Source organism: Meles meles, chromosome 18 (assembly GCF_922984935.1).
Source record: "Meles meles chromosome 18, mMelMel3.1 paternal haplotype, whole genome shotgun sequence".
Taxonomy (NCBI): Eukaryota; Metazoa; Chordata; class Mammalia; order Carnivora; family Mustelidae; genus Meles; species Meles meles.
In genome coordinates this window covers 16,460,681-16,479,714 of record NC_060083.1, presented here as the reverse complement: position 1 = coordinate 16,479,714, position 19,034 = coordinate 16,460,681, and the positions used below count along the sequence as shown (strand labels likewise).

At 45.7% G+C, this 19,034-nt stretch overlaps 1 pseudogene; it reads right to left on the bottom strand.

Moving 5' to 3' along the window:
- Positions 1–10,336: 10,336 nt before the first annotated feature.
- The window catches only part of LOC123930011, a 29,650-nt pseudogene continuing 20,952 nt past the window's right edge, over positions 10,337–19,034 (bottom strand).

Below are 19,034 nucleotides of genomic sequence, written 5' to 3'. Positions count from 1 at the left end.
CCTTGTGGTTTATGCAAAGGTAAACTGTATTTACTCAGATGGTCAAATTGATCAATTATTTTTCCTTTATGGATTCTGGACAGGCCCAGAATGGGCCTGGAGGTGCCTGGGAGAGCCCATCCTTCACCTGATGGATATCCCTGGCCCAGAGTCCAGTGGACAAATTTTTCAAGGCTCTGTCTGTGGCTGGGGTTGTATCTTTATGGCTGGTGCAGGCTGGCGAGCTCATCAAGACGCATGATTCTGGCTTTGTTATCTTGTAAAATCCATGTCAGCTTGCATTTAGCTGGTATAAACTATACTTCTTTGGCTGGTTTTAAAATTTTGTATCTATTACCTGAAAATTGCTTTTCTTTTTTTCAAACACTTAAGACTTTTAGGAAAATATACCTATGTAATGTTGTATCCTGGTTTTATACAATAATCTTCCATTAAAAATATTTGAAAATGATAGAATAGTAATTAGTGATGCCTGCACTGTGCCTAAATTTCATCTAATTCCTCTCAAAAACTAAAACAATGTCTTTGCTCTTAAGAGCGGAATGAGGCTTCAGATGTCATCAAAGAAACATACATGTTGTTTTTAAGTTTCTAGGTTAATTTTACTATGGCAGGTTACTCCTTTCTGTTAAAGAGATTAACTGAAGTTTTTGGTACTTATTTTTTTCCCCAACATATAAGGCCAGTATACAACAAACAAACAAACAAACACCACACACACACACACACACACACACACACACACACACACACACAGACACACACACACACACTAAAATAAAATCCCCAGATCTTGGAACTGATAGAGATCTTGGAGAAAGTACCAGTGACCCAACACTCTGCACACAGACCCAGGCTGAGTTCTTCACAAGGGATTGATTTCCCTGAGCCATGAATTCCATCCACTTTCACACGGAATATAGAGGAGACAGAACAGGAGGAGGAGGCAGGCTTTGAGGATAAACAGAGAATCCAATGGTAAACAGAGAATCCATTCTCTCTCAGTTGTGTGTGCATGATGTGAATGCCAATGATCGTTCTCCTGAGTCACAGAATATTCACTTGTCTAGAAAGGAGAGTCTGAGATAACTCGAGGAATATTGGAGCTATTATAGACTTGATGCCAAAATAAAATAGCAATGAGAAAAGAACACGATAGGTTCAAGGCCTTTGGGAAATGATTGTGTTCATCAGATTTCATCTTCTCACAGCCTGACTCCTGTCTTTTCCTTCTGACAAATTCATCAGCTGAGAGAAGCTGTCTTGCAGGACATGTATGTCATCCAGCAAGTAAGGATGAGGATCTAGTGTTTTCCACATGCAAGTGGTTCAGATTCGAAGTAGCTTTTGGTCTCTTGTACTGAGTGAGCAGATGGCTTTTCTTGATGACGTGCAAAAGTAAAAAGGATACAGTGGGTGCTGAAGAGCTGAGCTGCAGTCCTTTTCTAGCATTTCCAGATCCCTTGAGATCCTTGGGAGTATTTCCAGATATTATCAGCCTCTTCAAGTTCTTTTACATTCAAAATGGAATGTTTTTAAGTAATCTCTATGCCCAATGTGGGGCTTGAACTCATGACTCCCAGATCAAGAGGCGCATGCTATACCCACTGAGCCAGCCAGGCACCCCTCAAGATGGCATTCTAGAATAACAGTGCTTTTAAATACTAAAATCTGTTTTGTCCTTCATGCCTCTGTGCATTTATTTTTCATCACACAATTTTCCAAGTTGAGATCAAATTCTCAGGGCTTTCACTGAAGACCTTTGACAACAGAAGGGCCTTGCCAGAGTTTGTGGGGCCCACACAAAGCAGATCATAGTCTGGTCATGCAGGTGGTGGTCCCTTGCTCAAAGTGCTCTAAAACACTGATAATCCCTGTACAGAAACACTCAGTTATCTGGAGATCAGACACCTGGCAGTCTAAAGCATTGGGAGCAGCTCACAGTAAGGAAAAGGAGCATCTCTGGCTCCCAGTGAGTCAATCGTTTTTATCATAAAATTTTTATTATTTAATACTTTGTTAATGTATTACTTTATTATGTTTTAATGTAGTTTATCACTTATGTTATCATAATTCTTATAAATATGTATAATTACATACATACTATAAGCATGATATATCGAAAATATAATTTCATACATATTAATGTTTATACATTGAATGATATGTAGGTGATTATAATTATTATTGATCATTATGGTAATTATTATGTACAGTACTAATCATAGTTGCTATGGAATACAGCTTCTCTATCCATAGAAGGTGTTCAGTTGTCTGAAGACAGCTTAGGAGAGGGATTCCAGTCTACAGAACATTCTAAATCTGCCAAGAAACCAGGCAGGGCTGGACCCACAAGCTCTGCAGAGGCCCTCCTGGAAAGCCAAGCCACATCTCTGCAGCGATCGGCCCCAGATAGCTTTTCTTGTTCTTGCTCCCAACTTAGCACACACACCCCCGAACTTGAGACCACGAGGGAAACAGATATGCTCCTTGAATATGGTCTATGACATAGAACAGCCCTGTTCTGTCAGCTCCCGTCCTGCTCCCCCACCCCAACAACCTGTCATCGGACCTTCCCCTTTCACCACCCAGAAGCTTTCCCACTCCTCTGCCTGCCTTTGACTTGAGTCTCTGCCAAATGCAGGGGGTGGAGATGCCCCCCTGACTCACTGTCCTGCTGTCAGTAAGTAGTTCCCGTTCTGTCGTGGGTGATCTTTACCTCAGGATTCTCTCTCCCTCTCCCTTAACCTCTGCACCTTCCTCTATTCAAGCGCTCACACACGCAGTCTCTCTCAAATAAATAAATCCAGGACCCCTGGGTGGCTCAGTCAGGTAAGCATGTGCCTTCGGCTCAGGTCATGATCGTGGGGTCCCAGGATCAGACAGAGTTCCACCTCGGGTCCCCTGCTCAGCAGAAGAGTCTGCTTCTCCCTCTCCCTCTGCCTGCTGCTCCCGCTGCATATGCTCTCTCTCCTTCTCTTAAATAAATACATAAATAAAATCTTTAAGAAAAATAAAAATTCACATGAAAATTCCAAGTTGTATTGTGGTTCTAAATCAGGGCCCTAGGTCAGAAAGTAGCCAACTGAAAATAGTCATTGGCACTTACTGTGACTTAGGAGAGAACAGTTCTCCCTGTGGAGGCCAACCCAGACAGCCATGCAGGCCTCCTGGAGCCCCTGCTTCAAACAGCCATGAAAACAGAGTAGTGGGCCCTGCAAGCAGCCCGTCAGAGAATCAACCGAGTGCCCTCGGGAAGATGCAGCGCAGGTATAGACACGACACAACAGGTGGACAACTATCTGCAAAACAGCAAGATGTCACAGCTGCATTAGAATTGTATTATCCCAAAGAACTGTTTAGAAGCCAGTGTTATCCAATAATACAGCCTGTAAGTGCACAAATGCGGAGACCGTGAATGTGGCTAAGAATCCGGAGTCTGTTAGTGGTTCCGATGAAAGAAAGACTTTTGTGGATTCAGGAACTTCTGCCCTCCAGCAAAAACAAGGGAAAAGTTTGATTTGTCATGGCATTATGAGGAGGCTGTGTCTGAAAAATCATAACAACAACAACAACAAAAATGCTGCCTCCTTCTGCAAGGGTCTAGTAAATGTGGGATGGAGCACTGTCTTTCCATGAAGGAGACAGGAAGCAAGTGTGAGAAAAGGTACATGGGTCTCACCCAGGCATTGTGGCAAAGCTGTCTCTTGAGATGCCATCCACTTCATGCTGGGAAATCTGAACTTCTAGGTCACTGCATGGTGTGCAGGTCCCACAGAATCTGGAGATTTCCTCAAATGTGCCACGTGACTCCAAGAGCCTCTTCCCTGGAGTTTGGCAGCACAGGGTTGTTTAGCAAGACCTGATATGGGCCTTTCCAAAGAGCTTAAAGAGATTTTTTTCTGGAGCTCTTTTCCAGTAGACAAGATCTCCAGGTTGCAAGATGGGATGCTTACGGTCATCCCCTTAAATGCACTGGGAAACCACTCCTCTCCCAAAACATGGTTATTTTTAACATGAACAATTAAGCCTTTAAATATTAATTTCCATTCATTTTATTTATAAATTCCCTTTATTAATTTTCATAGCCTGAAATTCACATTGCCTGTGTGGACTGAGAAATCTAAGCCAAAATGTGAGTTTACTACATCTACTCCCATTGGAGGTACCGAGAGGAATACGTATACTCTACAGGAATGTGCTTAAAAGCCAGGCATTAATATATTCCTATTGAAAAACTTGTGAGGAAATAATCAGAACCCATACAACAGTGCAGAATGTGGACCAAAGAAGAAAGTGGGGAGGAGGAGGGGACTGGGGGCAGGGAGGGGAGGGACAACAGTGCAGAATGTGAACCAAAGAAGAAGGTGGGGGAGGAGGAGGGGACGGGGGGAGGGAGGGGATGGAGGGGAGAAGAAGAAAAGCTTGCAAAGACCACATACTGCAAATTACAGACTCTGTATATTATCAAAAGAATGTATTGACATCAAGATGAAAGATGACCAAAAATGTCCAGACATTTGAAAGGAACCCAGGCGAAACTTCCAGAATTGACTAATGAAATAACTAAAATTACAAACTCAGCTAGAGGGCTAAGCAGATACAGAGGAATTAATTAACTAGGAGCCAGATTTGAAGGTACTCTCAACAATGCCACAAGGATTAGAACATGGAAAATGTGGAGAAAACTCTCCATGAAATTTCAAAGCGCTTAAAAGGTCCTCAAATGCACTTGCACAGCCTCCTAAATGGGAATCTCTCTTTTCTTCCTCTGTGACCTCATTTGATATCATTTCCCCATGACCCAGAAGCTTCATTCACTCTTGTGGAATATGCTGTGATGGTTCATTTTTTGTGTTGGCTTTGCTGGGCCACAAGGTACCCAATTGAGTGAAACTTTGCTCTGGTCCTATGAGAGTGTTTCTGGATGAGACTAACATTTGAATCAGTTACTCAGTAAAACAGATTGCCACCCCAATGCTGCTGGGACTCATCCAACTGGTTGAGCCAGAACAAAAAGGCTGAGTAAGGGAGACACCCCTCTTTCTAACCCTCTGACTTTGAGCTGGGACATTGGTCTTCTCCTGCCTGGGTCATAACCATGTGAGCTAGTTTCTAATAAATCCCTCTCTAGAGAGAGATTACATGGAGATGTAGGTATAAACAGTCAGTTGTTTCTCTGGAGAATGCCGACTAATACACATTCAATTCCTCCTCCTGACTTAGTTCCATTGATTTAACTCCCTCCTTTCTTTAGGAAATGAGGATCCCGGTTAGATGTCCTTTCTGACCTAAACAACTTTAGACCACACAGATCCGCAGGTACCGCCCCAGTGAATGGAAACACCACTCTGTGGTCCAGATCGTGGATCTGCATTGTCACAGCTCTGTCCTAGGGAGGCTTCGGGTAGTTTGCCATGTTCCCCCAGGGCCACGAGAAGCCCTTATTATTGCCAAGTGGGCTGCTAAGAGGCCACATCCTGGGAGAAATAGAGCAGAACAACAAGTGGATGAACAAAAGAGCAGACCACTTGCAAATGAAAAATGAAATGAAATGAAAAATTGAAAGAAAAATGAAATGAAAAAATTCTTTTCAACCAATTCTCATTTAAATTAGGAAATCTGGGTTGCAATTCACATAAAATCAACAATTTAATATGGCAGATGGGTGTGTTGAAATTTTTCTTACGAAGACAGGAAACCTGCACCAGGGAGTGTTAAAATCCCTTTTAACTGATGATTAAACAAAAAATTCAAATGATTTATTTGACCAAGAAACAGTGGATCTCAATCTAAACAAATCTCAAGGGGAAAAAAAAAAGGACTGATAGAATGAGAGTGCAGATTTAGACATTAACTAAAATTGAGTAGAGAATATATGAAAATGATGGATACAGAAGCATCAATGAAACCCAGCAACTTGCCACATTCCTCATATCTAAATGTCCAGTCAAGTACTTCTACTTATGCTCAAGTCCCAGGCCATGCTGTGCTATGTGATACATCCCAGACCCATATTACCAGTCATTATGGCGGTAATTTACCTGTGGATATTAAACAGCTTCAAGATACTATTCAGAGCGCTCCTCACAATCCTTACAATCAGTTCCAAGAGTGAGTATCACACAAAGGATTAATGATATTCTGTCTGAGGTAAACCACTTTGCTTGGATCAAAACACTGGTCTTGGCATTATAGGTGGAATGATGACACTTTTTATTGCTATAATCATTTTATGCTTAGTACTCAGATGCTCACGGAAATCTTTCTGATGACTAATGGTACGACAACTTGCAAACGGATTTTGCTGCTTCTGCATTAACAAAAAGGAGGAAATGTAACCGTCCCTCAGAATGATAGACTGATAGATATTTTAATAAATAAATAATATTTTAATAATAATAATGCTTCTGCATTAACAAAAAGGAGGAAATGTAACCGTCCCTCAGAATGATAGAATGATAGATAGATATTTTAATAAATAAATAATATTTTAATAATAATAATAATTAAATTTATTAAAATAATAATATTTTAACAAATAAATGAGAAATTGTACTGGTCACGCAGCATGCTTGAGGATGACCTTGAGAAAACTTGTACTAGCAGCGGGCCTCCAGTGGAGAGGAGGATACACGTCCTTGAAGCCCAGCAGCTGGGGATGCCCTGGTCGCTCAGGGTGGAACATTGCCTGTTTCCCTTTTCCATTATCTCCCCAGCCTCATTAAAGCCTTCTGTTAGAATAATCCCTTTCTGTGCCCTTGCTCAACTATAAATTCCATGCTGCTGGGCCAGGCACACCCTACTCTGTTTACCTACAAGACTATGATCGACATAGGACTCCCATTCCTTCTGGTTGGCCTACAAGACCCATGACTAGTGTATAACCTCCTCCATTGTTGGTTGTTACTTTCTATCTAATAAATACTGGACTGAGGAGTTTTTTGGGGTGACAGTCCTTTCAGCTGTCGTCCCTGCTCCCTCCCTCTCACAGGCAACTTGTTTGCACCTCACTCTTCTCCTGAGTGCCATCAGGAAGCAGCACCCCAAATCCTGGCAGGGAGAAGAGATGCACTGAGGGAGGTCTGGTGCTTGTGTGAAGTGGGATGTCACTCAGCGCTCAGGGAGCTGTCACACCCTCAAGGCAAAGCTGTCCTCCTTTGCCCTGAGCCACAATCTTTGATTCCAGATCCATACTCTAGGCCAGGAGTGTCTTTACATTGCCCTAGGGCTGTGAAGCAAAAAGATTCCATGGGGTCCCCAGTGGGAGAGAAGTGGCGCTTCCAATAGGGAAGGGTGAGTCTCCCCACTTGCCCTCCCCAGGCCAGTGTTCTCCCAGGCCCATCCTGGAAACTGAAAACCTACTCCCACTCTTCAAGGGTCCGTCCTTCTAGCCCTACCCGCTCTGCGGGGCCACGGGAACCTGGAAACGATGGCGTCTGGCTTCCCATGCCAGCACCCATTCGACTCCCAACTTTTGCACACTTGACCCACAGAAGAGACTCAGGAGAGCTATGCAGAGAAACTAGAACAAGGCTTTAATGAATGAATGAACACTACCTAAAGGTTCTGGGAAGAACATGGGAGAAGGGAGGGGAAACCTGTGGGCAGCAGCAGGAGTCCCAGGAGCTGTGGGACTGGAGGCCAACGGGATGCAGATCTCTGTGTACTGTCCCAAGGCCGGTGGCCCCTGGGATCACAGACAAGGCCTCAAGCCCCCACCACCTTCCTTCAAAATGGTGCGTCAGGGATTGGGAAGTTTCCCCAATGTTGGCTGGCTGGCTGGGAGCCCGGTTTTGCTCCAGGACCCGCTGGATTTGTGTCTCCCGTTCCACCCTATTCTTTACCGGTGTCACCTGGAAGGAAGCAACACCGGCTACTTCTCCAGGAAGCTACTGGCTCAGCCGAGCCTCCGCCTCTTGGGCCCCAAGGGAGTGGGATGTGATGTGGTGCAGCTCGTTTGCGACTAATCAGGCGCTGGGCAGGGGATGAGCTGGTCTTGGTGGCAAGGCTGCTCTGGGCCGTGCTGACCAGCGAGGTGGGTCCACTAGGAAGAGAGGCCGGGATGGCCATGCTCCCACAGGAGGCCTTGCTGGCAGTGCTACGGCCATCTGAGCAGGATGTCTGCTTGGTCAGGTGCCTGGGGATGTGACTGGAGGGAGCGGCACTCGGGGCTCCCGACACAGGGTGGTTCCTTGTGCTGGCTCCAGCAGTCCCTGACAGGGTGTTCAGGCCCAGGCTTGCCCTGGAGCTCTGGGGGCCACTTGGGGCGCTGCTCGTTCCTGCTGTGATGCTGAGAGCCCCAAAGCTGGAGCACAGATCTGCAACATCAGCTCCTCTCCCCAAACCTGGGGGTGCTGCTGAAAGCCCCACCCTGATGGGTACCGCCATTCTGCTGCCAGCTGGGGGGTGGGGCTGCTGGTTGTTGGGCCCAGCATGGGACACAACGCCGGGCACCTGGGGGGCAGCTGCCAAGCCAGGGGCAGCAGCCGCTCCAGGGGCAAGTACAGCACGGGTGGTAGTTGAAACTGGCTGGACACAGGCACGGGTGCCCCGGGAGGCAGATGCGGGTAAGGGAACCACATAACCCGCCTGGGTGCCGCTGCCCAAGGATAGCTGGGCTAGAGCTGTGCTCAGGGCCTGGACTGGGTCTGGAACCTGTGCTGCCGGCCATCCATGCTGGGGAGAGCTGCGAAGGGTGCTGGCTCCAGGCCACTGCCCACCCACAGCCCCGAGTGGGGCCTGGGCAGGGGATCCCGGGTTGCCCCTACCCCCAGGCAGTGCAGGGAGCCCTATGGGGACTGTGACTGAGGCCATGCTGTCCCTGGATGGCATCAAGGGGGCCTGGGTAGATGCACAGTTGCTCCCACTGCAGCCAGGATGAGACCCCAAGAGGACAGGCTGCGAAGGTGGGGAGCCGTCCATGGGGGTGACCTGGGTGTCAGAGGCTGGCAGGGGAGCAGCCACTGCAGCAGACAGGGACAAGGCACTGGATGTCCAAGTTGGGCCACAGCTGCAGGTGGCCTCTGTGTCCCCTCGAAGAGCATCTTGGATGCGCTGGAGAGAAGCTCTCTTTTCCCGGTCCAGGTCCTCAGCAGTCACTTGAAACCCCAGCTCAGGGGGTGACGGCAGCCTCAGAGGCTCCCCTTGCCTGTGTGGCAGCAGACGAACCTTGCGTTTTCTGACTCTGGAACAGTCAGCTGGGGATGAGCTGTTCATCTGCGTTTCCTTCTGCCTGGTGGTGGTATCGGCATCCTTTTCCAGCTGGTTATTCTTCTGGCAAAGTGCAGGCACTCTGGCAGGACACAAGAGGCTCTCTTGGCTGACTTTTTTGGGGGACCTCGGGGGCTGCGAGGCCTAACTTGTGGCCAGATCCCTCCTCCTCTGCCCCAGGTGGAACTGTAGGAACTCGTGATGGCATTTCGAGTGGGGCAGGAACTCCTATGGGAGCTGGGGGACTTCTTATTGCATGGGTCTTCTGAGCTCTCTTCCCGGGGGAGGGATCTCAGCAGAGGCCCAGGCCTGGGCACAAAGGAAGAGAGGCCTCCGTGGACCCCTAGGGGCCTAAATGCCCCCTGTGGCGCCCCAGTTACTTCAGGGTCCCTTCTGTGAGTCTCTAGGTGGACCATCCCTTTGCCGCTCTCTTTGGGGTCTCTGCACACGCTCTCCCCTGTGGAGACATCATGGACATTCCTGGGTGCTGAGGGCGACAGCCTGGTGATGACCTGCTTCTGCACCACACAGGGGGTGACCGTGTCCATGATGGACTCGCAGCGGCGGCAGCAGGACACCTGTGATCCAGCAGCTGACAGCCTCGCCATCAGCCGGCAGCCCCACCTGCAGAAGTTGGCAGGGAGCCCCAGAAGAAAGCGCAGGGTCTCCAGGATCACGGAGTACTTTATGCAAGCTCCAAGGACTGAGCATGGTTGCCAACTCGCGGGGTACTTGGAGGACCGCCTGCAAGTGGACGCCGGGGTGCGGACCGCCGGGCGAGCCCTGGGCGCCAAGAGTAGTCTGCGGCCACAGTGAGCGGGATTGGGGCGGACCAGCCCTCCTGGCAGGTGCAGACCCAACAGAGACCAGGGCTGTGGGGAGGGGCATGGCCTGCTCAAGGAGGTGCCCATAGAGCAGTCAGGTAAGGCCAGATGCTGAGGATACCAAACTAGGCTCGCAGCACTCTCCTTCAGCTGCCAAGTCGCGGCAGAAGGCCTAGAGCACAATGCAGGGCCTGTTGCCAGGACACAGCTTTGGAACCTGGAACCTAAGGAATGAGCGCACGTGCAGGAACCCCTGTGAACACGCACAGCTTCTGTTGGGCTGCCGCCCAGTGCATGAATCAGGCCTGCAGAGGTGCCTTGTAGGGGTCGACTCCCTTGTTCCCAACCCTCAGGGGGTTCACAGATCTCTCAGGCTTGAAGGCTGAACTGAGGAAGAGGAATGGGAATGCAGTGGGTGCCAGCCATCTCCCCTGGCTGGGCCCCAAGCCCTCAGGGACAGGAGCTGGTCCCACAGCCGTGCCCCTGCGGACCCATCAGGCGGGCATTGCAGGGCTACATGCATCCTCTCTTCCCTCGGCAAGTGCCCGCATTGTCTTCTTCTCTGGGTGTCAGGCCCTTTGGTTCTGGGTGACATCCCGGACAGTGGACTCACAGTGTTGTGCGACTCTGGCCTCTAGGAGACGCTCTGAAGACCTTTAGGGTTCTTTCCCCATTTTGATTAATCAAGCAACAGAGTGAAGGTCCAAGTGGGCTTTCCATCTTGCCTTTTGTCCACCATTCTTGTTCCAGTGCCCCTGGCCTGCCCCTGCCATGCTCTTCGTGTACACTTGGCACACCCACGTCTGGGGTTACAGCTACAGCTGAGTCTCTCCTCTACTCTCCCTGAAGATCCCATGGACTGTTTTCCATTCACAGAACTTTCCTTACTTTCTGACAGCACCAGTACCCACTGTGGAGTCTCCTTGGACAATCCGCACAAGCACAAATGAAACCCAAAGGGCAATCATTTCTGGTAACACCCTCTCACAGAGACCCCAGGGTCAGTCCCCTGGCGCATGTGGGTCCACACGGCAACCGGTGGTAAGCCCCCCGGTCAGCTACAGCTGCGATCCTGGTGGTCTCTGCGCTTTTCTCTCTTGCTGCTGCTGCCACTCAGAACCGAATTCTCACCACTGCCTGCGGCAACTGCCGTGCCAAGTTCTTGATGTCTGTCCATCCCTATCCCACTCAGAGGCACATTAAGAAGGAGGGAGTCTTTTCTTCCCTGTTCCGTAGTTGGGGACGCTGAGACACACAGAGGATTCACCGCCTGTCCCAGGTCACCCAGCTGTAGGCTGCTGCCACCCTGAGTCCATGCTGAGAACTGGGTCCTAGAGGCTTGCAGGTCTAGCTAGAACTCAGGCCCTGACGTTCCCTCATCCGTATAGGTCTGAGAGCTTGCTGGAGAAGGGTAGTAAGGGGGAGAAGGTGCTGAGCAGTCCCCACACTGGGACTGGGGCCTGAGCGGGGCCCGTTCCCTGTACCCTGGCCCTGACCCCGACAGCTATATTTGCAGTGTGGCCCATAGGCCAGGTGGACCCCCGTCCCCCACTGGGCCCCTGTTTGCCACTCTCCCAGGAAATACAGCTTGGGCTTTAAGGATGCTGGCCTGAGCATGCAAGAAAGGTGGCCTGGGAGCTGAGAGACGACGCTGACTGTCCTGGACACAGTGGCAGGTGGTTGGGAAAGATGGGGCAGCAAGCCGACAGAGAAGCAGAGAAGGGACAGCACTGCAGGAGGAGGTGGGAGGGGAGAGGAACAGAGGGGACTCACAACATACACACACACGCACACACACATACACTCCCATGCACATGCACACACACAGACACAGGGCAGGTAGGAAAGAAGGGAGGAGCAGCGACCCAGGGATACAGTGAGGCCATCTAGATCCTGCCCTTCCTCCTGGCTGCACGTCAGGTCCCTAGTGGGCAGGTCACCCACGCTGTGTCCTAGTCAGTCTCTTCCTCATCTGCATAGCACTTTGGTGGGACCCTGTTCCTGCTTGCACGAGTGGGTGGCATCTACTGTCCCCTGTGTCCAGGGCTGGCCTAGTACCAGAGCTTTCATCTGCTCAGAGCCCAACCCACACCACGGGCTAACAGAGAAACTTTAAGCAATGATTGCTCCCGAGGCCACAGACAAGCTGCTGGGGGCTCAGGAGGCTGAAAACTTGGCCTGGGAAGAGAATTTCTTTCCCTGGTGGTTTTCTGCTGAAAATGATTCCCCCCAGGCCAGGAGTCAGCTGTTTTCTTGGATAGTCTGTGGCCATGGAGCAGCAAGACGACCCCTACCCCATGTGGGAAGCCTGGGAGGTGCGTTTCTGAAATCCTGAACTGTAATCCCATTGGTAATAGTCCAACAGTTTGCTTTGACCAAAGATCCTCTGCATTTGAACATGCTTTCCAATTGTTCAGTAATGGGAGTCCCAACATAACACGGCTCACATATTTTTATATGTGGGTAGATTTTTATCTATCCGTAGAGAAAAATGATGAAATTCTTTGTTTTTGGAGGTACTTTCTCATACCTGAATTCATCTCTACACCCAGGGTGGGACTCAAACTCACAACCCTGAGACCAAGCATCACACACTCCACCGAATGAGCCATCGGCAGCTCATCATTTTAGAGGTTATTTCTAAAATTCTGCCTTAAAATTTTTTAAAGATTTATTTACTTATTTGTCAGAGAGAAATGGAGAGCACAAGCAGGGGGGAGGGACCGAGGCAGAGGGAGGAGCAGACTCCCCTTTAAGCAGCAAGCACAATGCGGGACTCCATTCCAGGACGCCTGCGTCATGACCTGAGAAGGCAGAAGCTTAACACACTGAACCAGTCAGGTGTCCTGAAAATTCTGCTTTGAAATGTAACCTGGGCAATTATCAATTGATTTATCTTATTAGTAGTTTTATTATGAAGATGATTATTAATTTTTAATATTTTATTTGCAAATTATATTTCTTCTTTTATTTTATTAATTTTATTTTTAAATTTATTTTATCATTTATTTTTATTTATTTATTTAAGATTTTTGAGATTTATTTGACACACAGAGAGAGAGAGGTCACAAGTAGGCAAAGAGGCAGGCAGAGAGCGATGGCAGAGGATTAACCCCCTGAGCCACCCAGGTGCCCTGGATTCATTAACAAGTTACCTTATAATAAAAAGGTCACCTTTTAGAGTGCAGTCTGGAGGATAGTTTGATTTTTCGGTGGGGGAGCTGTTGCGGTCTTGGAAAATGACAGTGTCCTTAAGGAGCTCAGTCTGAAGTTGCTGTACCAGTTAACAATGGACAGGGTCCGATCGTAGAACTTAATGTTACCTCTATTATCACCTGTGACAATATAGCTGAAATAGAGAAAAACATCTGTTTGGGAACTAACCGTAGTAAGTACCATCTCCTGAACAGCTCATTTTGGGTCCAGCTCTGGACTCCAGGTGCTGTACAAATTTCACTTTAATAGTGTCCTACGAGGCTGATTTTACAGTTGTTCCACTTTACATCTGGGAAACTAAGGCTCAGAGAAGTTGAGAAATTTGACAAGGCCTGGGGTTGCCAGATTTAGCAAATAAAAAAAATTTCTGAACTTCTTTTTACCCACTTTCTTCCCCCCATGATTTGGAGTCTCTTCTGATTTGGTTAAAGCACATTTTCCTGGGGTCTTGGCCACCCTTTGAGTATTTTATTCACTCCTTCCTATATTCTTATCTGGATACAATGACAAGGCAGAAAAACTCACCACAAAAAAAAGAACAAGAGGCAGTACCAAAGTCTACGGCCCTAATCAATATGGACATTGGTAATATGTCAGATCTAGAGTTCAGAATGATGATTCCCAAGGTGCTAGCCAGGCTTGAAAAAGGCATGGAAGATATTAGAGAAGCCCTGTCTGGAGAAATAAAAGCCCTTTCTGGAGAAATAAAAAAGAACTAAAATCTAACCAAGTTGAAATTTAAAAAAGCTGTTAATGACGTACAATAAAAAAATGGAGGCTCTCACTGCTAGGATAAATGAGGCAGAAGAGAGAATTAGTGATATAGAAGACCAAATGACAGAGAACAAAGAAGCTGAGCAAAAGAGAGAGAAACAACTACTGGACCATAAGGGGAGAAACTGAGAGATAAGAGATAACGTAAGATGAAACAACGTCAGAATAATTGGATTCCAGAAGAAGAAAGAGAGAGGGGACCAGAAGGTATATTGCAGAGAATTATTGGAGAGAATTTCCCTAATACGGCAAAGGGAAAAAGCATCAAAATCCAGGAGGTGCAGAGAACCCCCTCAAAATCAGTAAGAATAGGTCCACACCCTGTCATCTAATAGTAAAATTTACAAGTCTTAGCGACAAAGAGAAAATCCTTAAAGCATCACAGGACAAGAAATCTGTAACATACAATGGTAAAAATATTAGATTGGCAGCATACTTATCCACAAAGACCTGGCAGGCCAGAAAGAACTGGCATGATATATTCAGAGCACTAAACGACAAAAACATGCAGCCAAGAATCCTATATCCAGCTAGGCTATCATTGAAAATAAAAGGAGAGATAAAAACTTTCCAGGACAAACAAAGAATTTGTAAATACCAAACCAGCTCTACAGAAAATATTGAAAGGGGTCCTCTAAGCAATGAGAGAGCCTAAAAATAGTAGACCAGAAAGGAACAGAGACAATATATAGTAATATTCACTGTAGAGGCAATACAATGGCACTAAATTCATATCTCTCAATAGTTACCTGGAATATAATGGGCTAAATGCCCAATCAAAAGACACAGGGCAGGGTATCAGAATGGATTAAAAATAAAAAACACCAAAACCATCAATAGGTTGTCTATGAGAAAATCATTTTAGACCCAAAGTCACCTCCAGATTTAAAGTGAGGGGTGGAAAACAATTTACCATGCTAATGTTCAAAAAAGAAAGCTGGGGTGGCAATCCTTCTATCATATCAATTAGATTTTAAGCCAAAGACTATAGTAAGAGATGAGGAAGGAGACTATATCATCCTCAAAGTGTCTGTCCAGGAAGAAGATCTAACAATTTCAAATATCTATGCCCCTATCATGGGAGCAGCCAACTGTATAAACCAATTAAGAACAAAATCAAAGAAACACATCAACAATAATACAAAAATAGTAGGGGACTTTAACACTCCATCACTGAAATGGGCAGATGATCCAAGAAAAAGATCAACAAGGAAATAAAGGCCTTAATGACACACTGGACCAGATAGACATCACAGATATACTCAGAACATTCCATCCCAAAGCAACAGAATACACATTCTCCTCTAGTGCACATGGAACATTCTCCAGAATAGATCACATCCTGGGCCATAAATCAGGTCTCAACTGGCATCAAAAGATTGGGATCATTCCCTGCATATTTTCAGACCACAATCCTCTGATGCTAGAACTCATTCATAAGAGGAAATTTGGGAAGAACCCGAATACATGGAGACTAAAGAGCATCCTTCTAAAGAATGACTGAGTCAACCAGGAAATTAAAGAAGAATTGAAAAAAAATTATGGAAACAAATGATAATGAAAACACAATGATTCAAAATCTGTGGGACACAGCAAAGGCAGTCCTGAGAGGAAAATATATAGCAATACAAGCCCTTCAAAGAAACAAGAAAGATCTCCAATGAACAACCTAACCCTACACCTAAAGGAGCTGGAGAAAGAACAGCAAAGGAAGCCTAAACCCATCCGGAGAAGAAAAATCACAAAGATCAGAGCAGAAATCAATGAAATAGAAACCAGAAAAACAATGGAACAAGTCAAAGAAACTAGGAGCTGGTTCTTTGAAAGAATAATAAGATTGACAAAACCCTGGACAGACTTATGAAAAAGAAAAGAGAAAGGACCCAAATTAAGTGAAATCATGAATGAAAGAGGCGAGATCACAACCAACACCATAGATATACCAAAAAATAATAAGAACATATTATGAGCAACTCTAAGCCAGCAAATTTGACAATCTGGAAGAAATGGATGCATTCCTAGAGACATATACACTACCACAACTGAACCAGGAAGAAATAGTAAACTTGAACAAACCCATAACCAGTAAGGAGATTGAAACAGTCAAAAAAATCTCCAAAGAAACAAGAGCCCAGGGCCAGACACCTCCCCAGGGGAATTCTAACAAACATTTAAAGAAGAATTAATTCCTATTCTCCTGAAACTGTTCCAAAAAATAATAATAATAAAGGAAGGAAAACTTCGAAACTCAGTTTAGGAGGTCAGCATCACCTTGATCCCAAAACCAGACAAGGATTCCATCAAAAAAGAGAGTTACAGACCAATATCCTTGAGGAACACAGATGCAAAAATTCTCACCAAAATACTAGCCAATAGGATCCAACATTACATTAAAAGGATTGTTCACCACAGCCAGGTGGGATTTATTCTGGGGCTGCAAGGTCGGTTCAACATATGCAAATCAACCAATGTGATACAATACATTAATAAAAGAAAGAACAAGAACCATATGATACTCTCAATAGATGCTGAAAAAGCATTTGACAAAGTACAGCATCCCTTCCTGATCAAAACTCTTCAAAGTGTAGGGATAGAGGGCACATACCTCAATATTATCAAAGCCATATATGAAAAACCCACTGCAAATATCATTCTCAATGGAGAAAAACTGAAAGCTTTTCCTCTAAGGTCAGGACAACAGCAAGGATGTCTATTATCACCACTGCTATTCAACATAGTACTAGAAGACCTAGCCTCAGCCATGAGACAACAAAAAGAAATTTAAAGGAATTCAAATGAGCAAAGAAGTCAAACTATCACTCTTTGCAGATGATATGATATATGTGGAAAACCCAAAAGACTCCACTCCAAATCTGCTAGAACTCATATAGGAATTCAGTAAAGTGTCAGGATATAATATCAATGCACAGAAATTAGTTACAATTCTGTACACCAACAAGAAGACAGAAGAAAGAGAAATTAAGGAGTCAATCCCATTTACAATTGCACCCAAAACCATAGGATACCTAGGAATAAATCGGACCAAAGAGGCAAGAATCTATACACAGAAAACTATAAAGAACTCTGGAAAGAAATTGAGGAAGACACAAGGAAATGGAAAAATGTTCCATGCTCATGGATTGGAAGAACAAATATTGTGAAAATGTCTATGCTAACTAAAGCAATCTACACATTTAATGCAATCCCTATAAAAATCCCATTCTTTTTTTTTTTTTTTCAAAGAAATGGAACAAATAATCCTAAAATTTATATGGAACCAGAAAAGACCTCAAATAGCCCAAGGAATATTGAAACAGAAAGCCAAAGTTGGGGGCATCACCATTCCAGACTTCAAGCTCTGTTACAAACTGTCATCAAGACAGTATGGTACTGGCACAAAAACAGACACATAGATCAATGGAACAGAATAGAGAGCCCAGAAATAGATCCTCAACTCTATGGTCAACTAATCTTTGACAAAGCAGGAAAGAATGTCCAATGGAAAAAAGACAGCCTCTTCAATAAATGGTGCTGGAAAAATTGGACAGCCACATGCAGAAAAATGAAACTGGACCATTTCCTTACACCACACATGAAAATAGACGAAAAATGAATGAAGGACCTCAATGTGAGAAAGGAATCCATCAAAATCATTGAGGAGAACGCAGGCAGCAACCGCTCCGACCTCAGCTGCAGCAACTTCTTCCTAGGAACATCGCCAAAGGCAAGGGAAGCAAGGGCAAAAATGAACTATTGGGATTTCATCAAGATCAAAAGCTTTTGCACAGCAAAGGAAACAGTTAACAAAACCAAAAGACAACTGACAGAATGGGAGAAGATATTTGCAGACGACATATCAGATAAAGGGCTAGTATCCAAAATCTATAAAGAGCTTAGCAAACTCAACACCCAAAGAACAAATAATCCAATCAAGAAATGGGCAGAGGACATGAACAGACATTTTCGCAAAGAAGACATCCAGGTGGCCAAGAGACACATGAAAAAGTGCTCCAGATCATTCGGCATCAGGGAAATGCAAATCAAAACCACAATGAGACGGCACCTCACACCAGTCAGGATGGCTAAAATTAACAAGTCAGGAAATGACAGATGCTGGCGAGGATGCGGAGAAAGGGGAACCCTCCTCCACTGTTGGTGGGAATGCATGCTGGTGCAACCACTCTGGAAAACAGCATGGAGTTCCTCAAAAAGTTGAAAATAGAGCTACCCCATGATCCAGCAATTGCACTACTGGGTATTTACCCTAAAGATACATATGTAGTGATCTGAAGGGGCACGTGCACCCAAATGTTTATAGCAACAATGTCCACAATAGCCAAACTATGGAAAGAACCTAGATGTCCATCAACAGATGAATGCATAAAGAAGAGGTGGTATATATATACAATGGGATACTATGCAGCCATCAAAAGAAATGAATTCTTGCAACTTGCAACGACATGGATGGAACTAGAGGGTATTATGCTTAGTGAAATAAATCCACTGGAGAAAGACAACTCTCATATGATCTCCCTGATATGAGGAAGTGGAGATGCAACGTTGGGGGTTTGGGGGGTAGGAAAGGAATAAATGAAACAAGATGGAATCGGGAGGCAGACAAACCATAAGAGACTCTTAATCTCACAAAACAAACTGAGAGTTGCTGGGGGGAGGGGGGTAGGGAGAGGGTGGTGGGGTTTTGGACATTGGGGAGGGGATGTGCTACGGTGAGTCCTGTGAAGTGTGTAAACCTGGCGATTCACAGACCTGTACCCCTGGGGCTAATAATGCATTATATGTTTATAAAAATAAAAATTATTTAAAAAAGCAAACCAATTAGTACAAATGAGATCATAAGAAGAGGTGAAGCCACCCCCACCCTTGATCCCGCTTCTCTGTTCTTTTCCTCAGAGGCACCAAACATTCCCAGTTCATAAGGAATTTCTCCAGAAATATTCACTGCATATACAAAATATGTGTATACATCCAAAAGGGTTGTAATATACT